At 48.2% G+C, this 13935-nt stretch overlaps 1 protein-coding gene across 3 annotated transcripts in view; it reads left to right on the top strand.

The window, feature by feature from the left end:
• ABCA5 (ATP binding cassette subfamily A member 5) overlaps positions 1-13935 on the top strand; it is a 109015-nt gene that overhangs the window by 8322 nt on the left and 86758 nt on the right. For 2 of the 3 annotated variants that reach the window (XR_011359748.1, XM_069952644.1), the window contains exon 1: positions 13180-13325. The exons of the other annotated variant lie outside the window; for it this stretch is intronic. The gene's annotated coding sequence lies outside the window, so the exon portion shown is untranslated. Of the gene's footprint in view, positions 1-13179; positions 13326-13935 lie in introns of those variants that run through there. 3 annotated transcript variants of the gene reach the window in all.

Here is a 13935-nt window from a genome sequence, read left to right as displayed (position 1 = left end):
GATCTACGTGCGTCATGTATGTTTCTCCCCCACCGAGCTGCTGTCTGAGATGCCTGCAAGCTTGGATTATGGTCTAGGTAACCCAATGAAAGTGTGACGCCCACGGAGAACGGACATAGTTCTTCCTCAAAAGCCACCGTCTTTGCATTTGAATATGGTGACAGATGTCTTAAGGGCATTGGGGTCAGAAGGGCAGAAGTGTCTTCAGCCTCAAGCACAGGTCACATCTGCCTTGTATCCATGGTTTTACTGCCAGGACAGCTTTTATTGGGGACTTAATACCGCATGCATTGTAAGGAAGCAGAGCTATCCTGAAGGTGGGTGGTACAATAGCAGTCAGAACAGTGGAGAAGCTCTCTGCCTATATGCTAAACACATGTGTAAGGTCCTGTTTACCTGATGAAGGCCGGGGGTGTCCTTTAGGCTTCCTCATACGGAAACTAGTATATTTTGGTATACCCTTCTTTTAACAGTATACAAGAGCATAGTCGTAGTGCCATTGTGGTGTTCCACCATGGGTGTTGCTATTGGTTACACCTATCTCAAAAGTCTGTACTCATGTGTGTAAGTGGTAATGTAGTAGTACCAAAGTTTTACCACTAGATGTCGTTATCGCAAGTATGTATGCATAGATATTGTACGGCTGTAGAAGCTAAAGGGTTATTGTTTTTTTGGTGTAACATGGATCTGTACCCCAATGAGGGTCCTTTCTTCTTCTTTCCTATCACCTTTCTCTTTACAGGTGGCGAGCAGCCATCAGGTCAGTGTCCAGGGGGCAGGTGGTGAGCAGCCATCAGGTCAGTGTCCAGCAGGCAGACGGTGAGCAGCCATCAGGTCAGTGTCCAGCGGGCAGGCGGTGAGCAGCCATCAGGTCAGTGTCCAGCAGGCAGACGGTGAGCAGCCATCAGGTCAGTGTCCAGCGGGCAGGCGGTGAGCAGCCATCAGGTCAGTGTCCAGCGGGCAGGCGGTGAGCAGCCATCAGGTCAGTGTCCAGCGGGCAGGCGGCGAGCAGCCATCAGGTCAGTGTCCAGCGGGCAGGCGGTGAGCAGCCATCAGGTCAGTGTCCAGCGGGCAGGCGGCGAGCAGCCATCAGGTCAGTGTCCAGCGGGCAGGTGGCGAGCAGCCATCAGGTCAGTGTCCAGCGGGCAGGTGGCGAGCAGCCATCAGGTCAGTGTCCAGCGGGCAGGTGGCGAGCAGCCATCAGGTCAGTGTCCAGCGGGCAGACGGTGAGCAGCCATCAGGTCAGTGTCCAGCGGGCAGACGGTGAGCAGGTGGTGAGGGGCTCAGTCATAATGTGCTCCTAGACTATGACAATTACCCCCGATGTCCGTCATGTGGCCGCCTGTGTAGCACTTAGCATTCTGTGCCACATCCAGCACTGTATATAGATTTCGCTGATGCTGCTGGAACGGGCCTGGCTGAAATATAGCTGTAATCTCATGCAAAATAAATTCTTCCCCAGTGGAAATCAATCAATTAGTATTACAGAGCATTAGTGTTTGGTAAAGCAATTATCAGGTTTCCACAGGCGAGCATAGAAACACATTGTTCACAGCCCACGGCCATTCAGTTACATGAGCGAGAGGTCACTGGGAAATGCTGGGTCCAGTCCATGTAGATCACATTGCACCATCATCAATGATGCGGCTGATGTCAAGTGATCGATTACTAAAATAACAGATGTAATAACCAATTCCAGTGTGATAACTGCTGATAGAGTCCGCTCTTATGTGCCTGTTACCTGATCCGGACCCAGGAGCCCTGGGCAGTCATATACGTCCTCGCCTTGTGTCCTCTGCCAGTCACTCGCTGCTGACCCTGCTGCCAAATCTCAGTGATGCTGAAACGCTGCTAATGTGTCACTGATCCACATTGGTTTCTGCTGAGGCCAAAAGGGAGGCTTTAGCTTCTGGCATTTAGGACTTTGTTTACTGACACCAAAGCTTCAGAGAGTAACTATGCGTGCCCCTAATAACACAGGTGGTGGCCCCTAATAACACAGGTGGTGGCCCCTAATAACACAGGTGGTGGCCCCTAATAACACAGGTGGTGGCCCCTAATAACACAGGTGGTGGTCCCTAATAACACAGGTGTTGGCCCCTAATAACACAGGCTGTGGCCCCTAATAACACAGGTGGTGGCCCCTAATAACACAGGTAGTGGCCCCTAATAACACATGTGGTGGCCCCTAATAACACAGGTTGTGGCCCCTAATAACACAGGTGGTGGTCCCTAATAACAAAGGCCGTGGCCCCTAATAACACAGGTAATGGCCCCTAATAACACAGGCTGTGGCCCCTAATAACAGGTTGTGGCCCCTAATAACAAAGGCCGTGGCCCCTAATAACACAGGTTGTGTCCCCTAATAACACAGGCCTGGCCCCTAATAACACAGGTGGTGGCCCCTAATAACAGGTAGTGGCCCCTAATAACACAGGTGGTGGTCCCTAATAACATAGGTTGTGGCCCGTAATAACACAGGTGGTGGTCTCTAATAACACAGGTGGTGGCCCCTAATAACACAGGTAGTGGCCCCTAATAACACAGGTCGTGGCTCCTTATAACAGGTCATGGCCCCTAATAACACAGGTGGTGGCCTCTAATAACACAGGTGGTGGCCCCTAATAACATAGGTCGTGGCCCCTAATAACACAGGTAGTGGCCTCTAATAACACAGGTCGTGTCTCCTAATAACACAGGTCGTGGCCCCTAATAACACAGGTTGTGGCTCCTAATAACACAGGTAGTGGCCCCTAATAACACAGGTAGTGGCCCCTAATAACACAGGTTGTGGCCCCTAATAACACAGGTAGTGGCCCCTAATAACACAGGTTGTGGCTCCTAATAACACAGGTGGTGGCCCCTAATAACACAGGTTGTGGCCCCTAATAACACAGGTTGTGGCTCCTAATAACACAGGTAGTGGCCCCTAATAACACAGGTTGTGGCCCCTAATAACACAGGTTGTGGCCCCTAATAACACAGGTAGTGGCCCCTAATAACACAGGTGGTGGCCCCTAATAACACAGGTGGTGGCCCCTAATAACACAGGTGGTGGCCCCTAATAACACAGGTTGTGGCCCCTAATAACACAGGTTGTGGCCCCTAATAACACAGGTGGTGGCTCCTAATAACACAGGTGGTGGCTCCTAATAACACAGGTGGTGGCCTCTAATAACAAAGGTAGTGGCCCCTAATAACACAGGTGGTGGCCCCTAATAACACAGGTGGTGGCTCCTAATAACACAGGTGGTGGCCTCTAATAACAAAGGTAGTGGCCCCTAATAACACAGGTGGTGGCCCCTAATAACACAGGTGGTGGCCCCTAATAACACAGGTGGTGGCTCCTAATAACACAGGTTGTGGCCCCTAATAACACAGGTTGTGGCTCCTAATAACACAGGTTGTGGCCCCTAATAACACAGGTAGTGGCCCCTAATAACACAGGCCGTGGCCCCTAATAACAGGGTATTAGCTATAAATGTCCCTATAAAGCCATATCCAACATTACTGGCGCCCTGCACAGTGACATCTACATGATCTCCTAACCCTGAAGAAGCAGAGATCTGAGCCGGGTTCACACTATGGGGGAGATTTATCAATCATGGTGTAAAGTGAAACTGGCTCAGTCGCCCCTAGCAACCAATCAGATTCCACCTTTCATTCCTCACAGACTCTTTGGAAAATGAAAAGCGGAATCTGATTGGTTGCTAGGGGTGACTGAGCCAGTGTCACTTTACACCATGCTTAATAAATCTCCCCCTATATTTTTTTCATCCATTTTTGCTAAAAATGGATGGAAAACGGATGCATTTGTGTGCACCCATTTTCATCCGTTTTTCCATTGACTTCCATTAGTAAAAAAAAGAAAACTGATCAAAGCATACACAACATACACAAAAATGTGGTCGACTTAGTTTTTGTGTACATTTAAAAAAAAAAAAAAAAAAAAGGATGCGTTTTGATTAGAGATGAGTGACCTGGAGCATGCTGGAGTCCATCCGAACCCGAACTTTCGGCATTTGATTAGCAGTGGCTGCTGAAGTTGGATAAAGCCCTAAGGCTATGTGGAAATCATGGATATAGTCATTGGCTGTATCCATGTTTTCCAGCCAACCTTAGAGCTTTATCCAAGTTCAGCAGCCCCAGCTAATCAAATACCGAACGTTCGGGTTCAGATCGACTCGAACCCAAACCCGGTTCGCTCATCTCTATTTTGATCCTTTTTTTTTTTTAGAATGGAAGTCAATAGAAAAAAGGATGCATTTGTGTACATCAAAACGCATCAAAAGCAGAGACAAAAAACGGATGAAAAAAAAACAAATGTAGCGTGAGCCCAGCCTAATTAGGCTGTAATCTATTTTGTGCATCTGTTTTTGCAAAAAAACAGATGAAAAAATGGTTGGATTTGTGTGCGTCCCTTTTGATCTGTTTTTCCACTGACTTCAATTATAAAAAAAAAAAAGGATCAAAACGCATCGTTTTTTTTTTTTCAACAAACATGAAAATGTACTTGACCTTATTTTTGTGTAAAATTTTAAAAAAATGGATGCGTTTTGATCCTTTTTTTTTTAATAATGGAAGTCAATGGACAAATGGATACACACAAACACGTCCGTTTTTTTGTTTGTTTTTTTGCAAAAAAAGGATGAAAAAAACATGAAAAAAACAGTGTGAACATGAATAAATGACTAGATATGCTGAAAAATTCTAAGGGTCCTACTACACAGCCCGATATTAGGAGCAAGCGAGCATCGACCTGTAAGCTCAGCGCACACTTGCTCCTCATTCCCCGATCGCTGTCATCGCTATTGCACACACCGACAATGAGCAGGGGGGGCGCAGGGAGCTGGTACAGGGGCTGCCCGGATGATCTTTAGAGGTCAAGGGCCAGCAGACTATCGTTATCAGGATTTTGGGTCATTCTTTGTTGGCTGATTGTTGATTCAAAACATGACCTATTACGCGAAGTGATTATCGGCCAGAACGTCCGGTGATTGGCCAATAGCTTTGTGTAATCTTACCACTTTGACTCGGACCTGGTTTCTTTGACGCGGGACCATAGCTCGAGCATCTCACTCGCGCCAGAGCGCGTGTGTCACCTCACTACCAATAGTACATGTGCAGGATTCGTACAGTGAAAGGGGCATAATCCAGCCCAGGGGGGTTACTGTAATGCAGAGGGGCAGGGAGGCAGCACTGCAGGAATGAAATATTATCACCATACGGTTACTGATCAAATCCAGAAAAAAAAACAGTATTACCAATTAGTTTACATGGTACAACTATTACCCCCACACAATGACCACTGCTATTAGCACCATACTGTCACTGTATACTAAGGCCAATAATACCAGAAGTACCAGTTTACAAGCGACAAATAATACCACCACATACTGACTTAGGGTTCGATTACATGGGCCAATGGGGGTCCGATAATGACTGTAAATGAGCACCGATCTGCTAGATCAGTGCTCCTTTACTGGGCCTATTACACGGCCTGATAATCATTTAACAAGGGCTGCATGGACATCGTTACCGATGTCCTTGCATAAACTGCATACATTACCTATCCATGGTCCAGGGCTCCTCTTGCACTCTGCTTCTCCCCGGGTCCTGGGGCCGCCAATCACTGGCTGTCACGGTCCCGGCCAGTGATTGGCTGAGCGGCCTGTGTGATACCTGGGGCCTCTATGCCGCCTCCCTGTGTGATACCTGGGGCCTCTATGCCGCCTCCTTGTGTGATACCTGGGGCCTCTATGCCGCCTCACTGTGTGGTACCTGGGGCCTCTATGCCGCCTCCCTGTGTGATACCTGGGGCCTCTATGCCGCCTCCCTGGGTGATACTTGGGGCCTGTATGCCGCCTCCCTGGGTGATACCTGGGGCTCCTATGCCGCCTCCCTGTGTGATACCTGGGGCCTCTATGCCGCCTCCCTGTGTGATACCTGGGGCCTCTATGCCGCCTCCCTGTGTGATACCTGGGGCCTCTATGCCGCCTCCCTGTGTGATACATGGGGCTCCTATGCCGCCTCCCTGTGTGATACCTGGGGCCTCTATGCCGCCTCCCTGTGTGATACCTGGGGCTCCTATGCCGCCTCCCTGTGTGGTACCTGGGGCCTCTATGCCGCCTCCCTGTGTGATACCTGGGGCCTCTATGCCGCCTCCCTGTGTGATACCTGGGGCCTCTATGCCGCCTCCCTGTGTGATACCTGGGGCTCCTATGCCACCTCCCTGTGTGATACCTGGGGCCTCTATGCCGCCTCCCTGTGTGATACCTGGGACCTCTATGCCGCCTCCCTGTGTGATACCTGGGGCCTCTATGCCGCCTCCCTGTGTGATACCTGGGGCCTCTATGCCGCCTCCCTGGGTGATACCTGGGGCCTGTATGCCGCCTCCCTGGGTGATACCTGGGGCCTCTATGCAGCCTCCCTGTGTGATACCTGGGGCCTCTATTCAGCCTCCCTGTGTGATACCTGGGCCTCTATGCCGCCTCCCTGTGTGATACCTGGGGCCTCTATGCAGCCTCCATGTGTGATACCTGGGGCCTCTATGCCGCCTCCATGTGTGATACCTGGGGCCTCTATGCCGCCTCCCTGTGTGATACCTGGGGCCTCTATGCAGCCTCCCTGTGTGATACCTGGGGCCTCTATGCCGCCTCCCTGTGTGATACCTGGGGCCTCTATGCCGCCTCCCTGTGTGATACCTGGGACCTCTATGCCGCCTCCCTGTGTGATACCTTGGGCCTCTATGCCGCCTCCCTGTGTGATACCTGGGGCCTCTATTCAGCCTCCCTGTGTGATACCTGGGACCTCTATGCCGCCTCCCTGTGTGATACCTGGGGCCTCTATGCCGCCTCCATGTGTGATACCTGGGGCCTCTATGCAGCCTCCATGTGTGATACCTGGGGCCTCTATGCCGCCTCCCTGTGTGATACCTGGGGCCTCTATGCCGCCTCCCTGTGTGATACCTGGGGCCTCTATGCCGCCTCCCTGTGTGATACCTGGGGCCTCTATGCCGCCTCCCTGTGTGATACCTGGGACCTCTATGCCGCCTCCCTGGGTGGTGTTATAGCGACACACTACACAGATTACAGCTCTTACCTCTACAATGGGAGGTTTATTCCACCTGTTATGTTTCTCCTTAATTAACGCTAAACAGATAGTAATTAGAGAAATGATGTGAAATTACAGAAATTATACAGAAATAATTGCAGAAATGATAAGAGGAGGGATAGAAGAGGGCGTCCTGTGCGGCTGCTGCCATTAGTGATTGTGCTGGCGTATAATGGCGCCATTCTGTGCACCCACGCCTCTCATTAACACTAATACAGCAGTTTTATTTTAATTTATGCAAAACTCATTATAATAGAGACATCAAAGGTTATTCCTCTGACCACAGCATAAACAAGGCAGCTGCTGTGATGTTACTGGTCACACGGACGGGACACACACATGGACGGGTCACACACAGACAGGTCACACATGGACGGGTCACACACAGACAGGTCACACATGGACTGGTCACACACGGATGGTAAACACATGGACAGGTCACACACAGACTTGTCAGATATGGACCGGTCACATATGGATGGGACACACATGGACAGGTCACACACAGACTTGTCAGATATGGACCGGTCACATATGGATGGGACACACATGGACTGGTCACACACGGACGGGTCACACATGGACTGGTCACACACGGACGGGTCACACATGGACTGGTCACACACGGACGGGTCACACATGGACTGGTCACACACGGATGGGAAACACATGGACGGGAAACACATGGACAGGTCACACAGGGACAGGTCACACATGGGCTGATCACACGGACGGGTCACACATGAAAGGGTCACACACCGATGGGACACATATGGACGGGTCACACATGGACCTCTCACACGGACGGTCACACATGGACTGGTCACACACGGACGGTCACACATGGACGGGTCACGCATGGGCTGGTCACACGGACGGGTCACAGAGGGAGTGGTCACACATGGGCTGGTCACACGGACGGGTCACAGAGGGATGGGACACACATGGAAGGGTCACACACAGATGGAACACAAACGGATGGGACACACATGGACGGGTCACGCATGTGCATGTCACACGGACGGGTCACAGAGGGAGTGCTCACACATGGGCTGGTCACGCATGGATGGGTCACACACGGATGGGACACACATGGAAGGGTCACACACAGATGGGACACACACGGATGGGACACATATGGATGGGACACACACGGACGGGACACATATGGATGGGTCACACATGGAGCTCTCACACGGACGGGTCACACATGGACTGGTCACACATGGATTGGTCACACAAGAATGGGACACACATAGACTGGTCACACACAGACGTGTTAGACATGGACAGGTAAGACACACATGTGGAACACACATGGAGTGGTCACACATGGACTGATCACACATAGACTAGTCACATGGACGGGTCAGACATAGACGGGTCACAAAATAATGGGAGACACATGGCCGGTCACACACAGACGTGTCAGACATGGACGAGTCAGACACGGACTGGTCACACACGGACGGGTAACGCATGGACTGGTCACACATGGACTGGTCACACATGGACTGGTCAAACACAGACCTGAACGAGTCGGGTGACGGGTCACATATTACCCATTCTTTAGAAAAAGAGACACAACATGGGACTATTGCTTGTCTACTCCCCAAATTCCCAAACAACTGTATGTGGTATTATACTATGTATATGGGTGGATAGTATGGCTGTATGTGGTATTATACTATGTATAGGGGTGGATAGTATGGCTGTATGTGGTGTTATACTGTGTATATGGGTGGATAGTATGGCTGTATGTGGTATTATACTATGTATAGGGGTGGATAGTATGGCTGTATGTGGTGTTATACTGTGTAAAGGGGGTGGATAGTATGGCTGTATGTGGTGTTATACTGTGGATAGTGTGGCTGTATGTGGTGTTATACTGTGTATAGGGGTGGATAGTATGGCTGTATGTGGTGTTATACTGTGTATAGGGGTGGATAGTATGGCTGTATGTGGTGTTATACTATGTATAGGGGGTGGATAGTATGGCTGTATGTGGTGTTATACTATGTATAGGGGTGGATAGTATGGATGTATGTGGTGTTATACTGTGTATAGGGGGTGGATAGTATGGATGTATGTGGTGTTATACTGTGTATAGGGGTGGATAGTATGGCTGTATGTGGTGTTATATTGTGTATAGGGGTGGATAGTATGGCTGTATGTGGTGTTATACTGTGTATAGGGGGTGGATAGTATGGATGTATGTGGTATTATACTGTGTATAGGGGTGGATAGTATGGATGTATGTGGTGTTATACTGTGTACAGGGGGTGGATAGTATGGCTGTATGTGGTGTTATATTGTGTATAGGGGGTGGATAGTATGGCTGTATGTGGTGTTATACTATGTATAGGTGGTGGATAGTATGGCTGTATGTGGTGTTATACTATGTATAGGGGTGCATAGTATGGCTGTATGTGGTATATTATGTATAGGGGTGGATAGTATGGCTGTATGTGGTGTTATATTATGTACAGGGGTAGATTGTATGGCTGTATGTGGTGTTATATTATGTATAGAGGTGGATAGTATGGCTGTATGTGGTGTTATACTATGTATAGGGGTGGATAGTATGGCTGTATGTGGTGTTATATTATGTATGGAGGTGGATAGTATGGCTGTATGTGGTGTTATACTGTGTATAGGGGTGGATAGTATGGCTGTATGTGGTGTTATACTATATATAGGGGTGGATAGTATGGCTGTATGTGGTGTTATACTATGTATAGGGGTGGATAGTATGGCTGTATGTGGTGTTATACTATATATAGGGGTGGATAGTATGGCTGTATGTGGTGTTATACTATGTATAGGGGTGGATAGTATGGCTGTATGTGGTGTTATACTATGTATAGGGGTGGATAGTATAGATGTATGTGGTGTTATACTATGTATAGGGGGTGGATAGTATGGCTGTATGTGGTGTTATACTATGTATAGGGGTGGATAGTATGGCTGTATGTGGTGTTATACTGTGTATAGGGGGTGGATAGTATGGCTGTATGTGGTGCTATACTGTGTATAGGGGGTGGATAGTATGGCTGTATGTGGTGTTATACTATGTATAGGGGTGGATAGTATGGCTGTATGTGGTGTTATACTGTGTATAGGGGGTGGATAGTATGGCTGTAAGTGGTGTTATACTGTGTAAAGGGGGTGGATAGTATGGCTGTATGTGGTGTTATACTGTGTATAGGGGGTGGATAGTATGGCTGTATGTGGTGTTATACTATGTATAGGGGTGGATAGTATGGCTGTATGTGGTGTTATACTATGTATAGGGGTGGATAGTATGGCTGTATGTGGTGTTATACTGTGTATAGGGGGTGGATAGTATGGCTGTATGTGGTGTTATACTGTGTAAAGGGGGTGAATAGTATGGCTGTATGTGGTGTTATACTGTGTAAAGGGGGTGTATAGTATGGCTGTATGTGGTGTTATACTGTGGATAGTATGGCTGTATGTGGTGTTATACTGTGTATAGGGGGTGGATAGTATGGATGTATGTGGTATTATACTGTGTATAGGGGTGGATAGTATGGATGTATGTGGTGTTATACTGTGTATAGGGGTGGATAGTATGGCTGTATGTGGTGTTATACTATGTATAGGGGTGCATAGTATGGCTGTATGTGGTATATTATGTATAGGGGTGGATAGTATGGCTGTATGTGGTGTTATATTATGTACAGGGGTAGATCGTATGGCTGTATGTGGTGTTATATTATGTACAGGGGTAGATCGTATGGCTGTATGTGGTGTTATATTATGTATAGAGGTGGATAGTATGGCTGTATGTGGTGTTATACTATGTATAGGGGTGGATAGTATGGCTGTATGTGGTGTTATATTATGTATGGAGGTGGATAGTATGGCTGTATAGGGGTGGATAGTATGGCTGTATGTGGTGTTATACTATGTATAGGGGTGGATAGTATGGCTGTATGTGGTGTTATATTATGTATGGAGGTGGATAGTATGGCTGTATAGGGGTGGATAGTATGGCTGTATGTGGTGTTATACTATGTATAGGGGTGGATAGTATAGATGTATGTGGTGTTATACTATGTATAGGGGTGGATAGTATGGCTGTATGTGGTGTTATACTATGTATAGAGGTGGATAGTATGGCTGTATGTGGTGTTATACTATGTATAGGGGTGGATAGTATGGCTGTATGTGGTGTTATATTATGTATGGAGGTGGATAGTATGGCTGTATGTGGTGTTATATTATGTATAGAGGTGGATAGTATGGCTGTATGTGGTGTTATACTATGTATAGGGGTGGATAGTATGGCTGTATGTGGTGTTATATTATGTATAGGGGTGGATAGTATGGCTGTATGTGGTGTTATATTATGTATAGAGGTGGATAGTATGGCTGTATGTGGTGTTATACTATGTATAGGGGTGGATAGTATGGATGTATGTGGTGTTATGTATAGGGGTGGATAGTATGGCTGTATGTGGTGTTATATTATGTATAGAGGTGGATAGTATGGCTGTATGTGGTGTTATACTATGTATAGGGGTGGATAGTATAGATGTATGTGGTGTTATATTATGTATAGGGGTGGATAGTATGGCTGTATGTGGTGTTATACTATATATAGGGGTGGATAGTATGGCTGTATGTGGTGTTATATTATGTATAGGGGTGGATAGTATAGATGTATGTGGTGTTATATTATGTATAGGGGTGGATAGTATGGCTGTATGTGGTGTTATACTGTGTATAGGGGTGGATAGTATGGCTGTATGTGGTGTTATGTATAGGGGTGGATAGTATGGCTGTATGTGGTGTTATATTATGTATAGAGGTGGATAGTATGGCTGTATGTGGTGTTATATTATGTATAGAGGTGGATAGTATGGCTGTATGTGGTGTTATATTATGTATAGAGGTGGATAGTATGGATGTATGTGGTGTTATGTATAGAGGTGGATAGTATGGCTGTATGTGGTGTTATACTGTGTATAGGGGTGGATAGTATGGATGTATGTGGTGTTATACTGTGTATAGGGGTGGATAGTATGGCTGTATGTGGTGTTATACTATGTATAGGGGTGCATAGTATGGCTGTATGTGGTATATTATGTATAGGGGTGGATAGTATGGCTGTATGTGGTGTTATATTATGTACAGGGGTAGATCGTATGGCTGTATGTGGTGTTATATTATGTACAGGGGTAGATCGTATGGCTGTATGTGGTGTTATATTATGTATAGAGGTGGATAGTATGGCTGTATGTGGTGTTATACTATGTATAGGGGTGGATAGTATGGCTGTATGTGGTGTTATATTATGTATGGAGGTGGATAGTATGGCTGTATAGGGGTGGATAGTATGGCTGTATGTGGTGTTATACTATGTATAGGGGTGGATAGTATGGCTGTATGTGGTGTTATATTATGTATGGAGGTGGATAGTATGGCTGTATAGGGGTGGATAGTATGGCTGTATGTGGTGTTATACTATGTATAGGGGTGGATAGTATAGATGTATGTGGTGTTATACTATGTATAGGGGTGGATAGTATGGCTGTATGTGGTGTTATATTATGTATGGAGGTGGATAGTATGGCTGTATGTGGTGTTATATTATGTATAGAGGTGGATAGTATGGCTGTATGTGGTGTTATACTTTGTATAGGGGTGGATAGTATGGCTGTATGTGGTGTTATATTATGTATAGGGGTGGATAGTATGGCTGTATGTGGTGTTATATTATGTATAGAGGTGGATAGTATGGCTGTATGTGGTGTTATACTATGTATAGGGGTGGATAGTATAGATGTATGTGGTGTTATATTATGTATAGGGGTGGATAGTATGGATGTATGTGGTGTTATGTATAGGGGTGCATAGTATGGCTGTATGTGGTGTTATATTATGTATAAAGGGTATATAGACATATAATAGACATATAATGGGTCTCCGGATGATGCTGATGAGTCACCGCCAGGTCTCCAGGCCCGCCTGCAGTGCTCCCGGATGACCAGCAGGTGTCGCCGGTGGCCGCCGCTGATCCCTCCTCCCCGGTGTGTCAGTGAGAGCGCTGCCCCGGGTTGCCGTGCTCCGGCAGCGGCTGTACGTGCTCTCAGTGCCGGGGAGGGAGCCGGGCGGCCTCGGAGCCGTCACCAGGGTAACCGGCCCGCGGGAGCAGCATCCTCGTCCTGGAGCATCGCAGCCTGCAGGTACGGCGGTGTATGGTGGGGGGGCATTGTGCGGGGGCCATTGTGTGCGGTGCCCGGTCACTGGTAACATGGCACCGGATAGCTGCGGTCCTGTGTGCTGTCACTATAACCGGGAGAGCCGGGGGGCGAGAGGCTGCTGGCTGCCTATATGTGATGGCCAGGGCAACATGCTGAGGCTGCCCACTGTGCCAAGCCAGCAGGGGGTTAGCCTACAGCACTGCCCACTGTGCCAACCAGCAGGGGGATAGCCTACAGCACTGCCCACTGTGCCAACCAGCAGGGGGATAGCCTACAGCACTGCCCACTGTGCCAACCAGCAGGGGGATAGCCTACAGCACTGCCCACTGTGCCAACCAGCAGGGGGATAGCCTACAGCACTGCCCACTGTGCCAACCAGCAGGGGGATAGCCTACAGCACTGCCCACTGTGCCAACCAGCAGGGGGATAGCCTACAGCACTGCCCACTGTGCCAAGCCAGCAGGGGGTTAGCGTACAGCACTGCCCACTGTGCCAACCAGCAGGGTGATAGCCTACAGCACTGCCCACTGTGCCAACCAGCAGGGGGATAGCCTACAGCACTGCCCACTGTGCCAACCAGCAGGGGGATAGC

Source organism: Dendropsophus ebraccatus, chromosome 14 (assembly GCF_027789765.1).
Source record: "Dendropsophus ebraccatus isolate aDenEbr1 chromosome 14, aDenEbr1.pat, whole genome shotgun sequence".
NCBI lineage: Eukaryota > Metazoa > Chordata > Amphibia > Anura > Hylidae > Dendropsophus > Dendropsophus ebraccatus.
The sequence above is the reverse complement of the archived record's forward strand: the minus strand, read 5'-3'. Positions and strand labels throughout refer to the sequence as shown.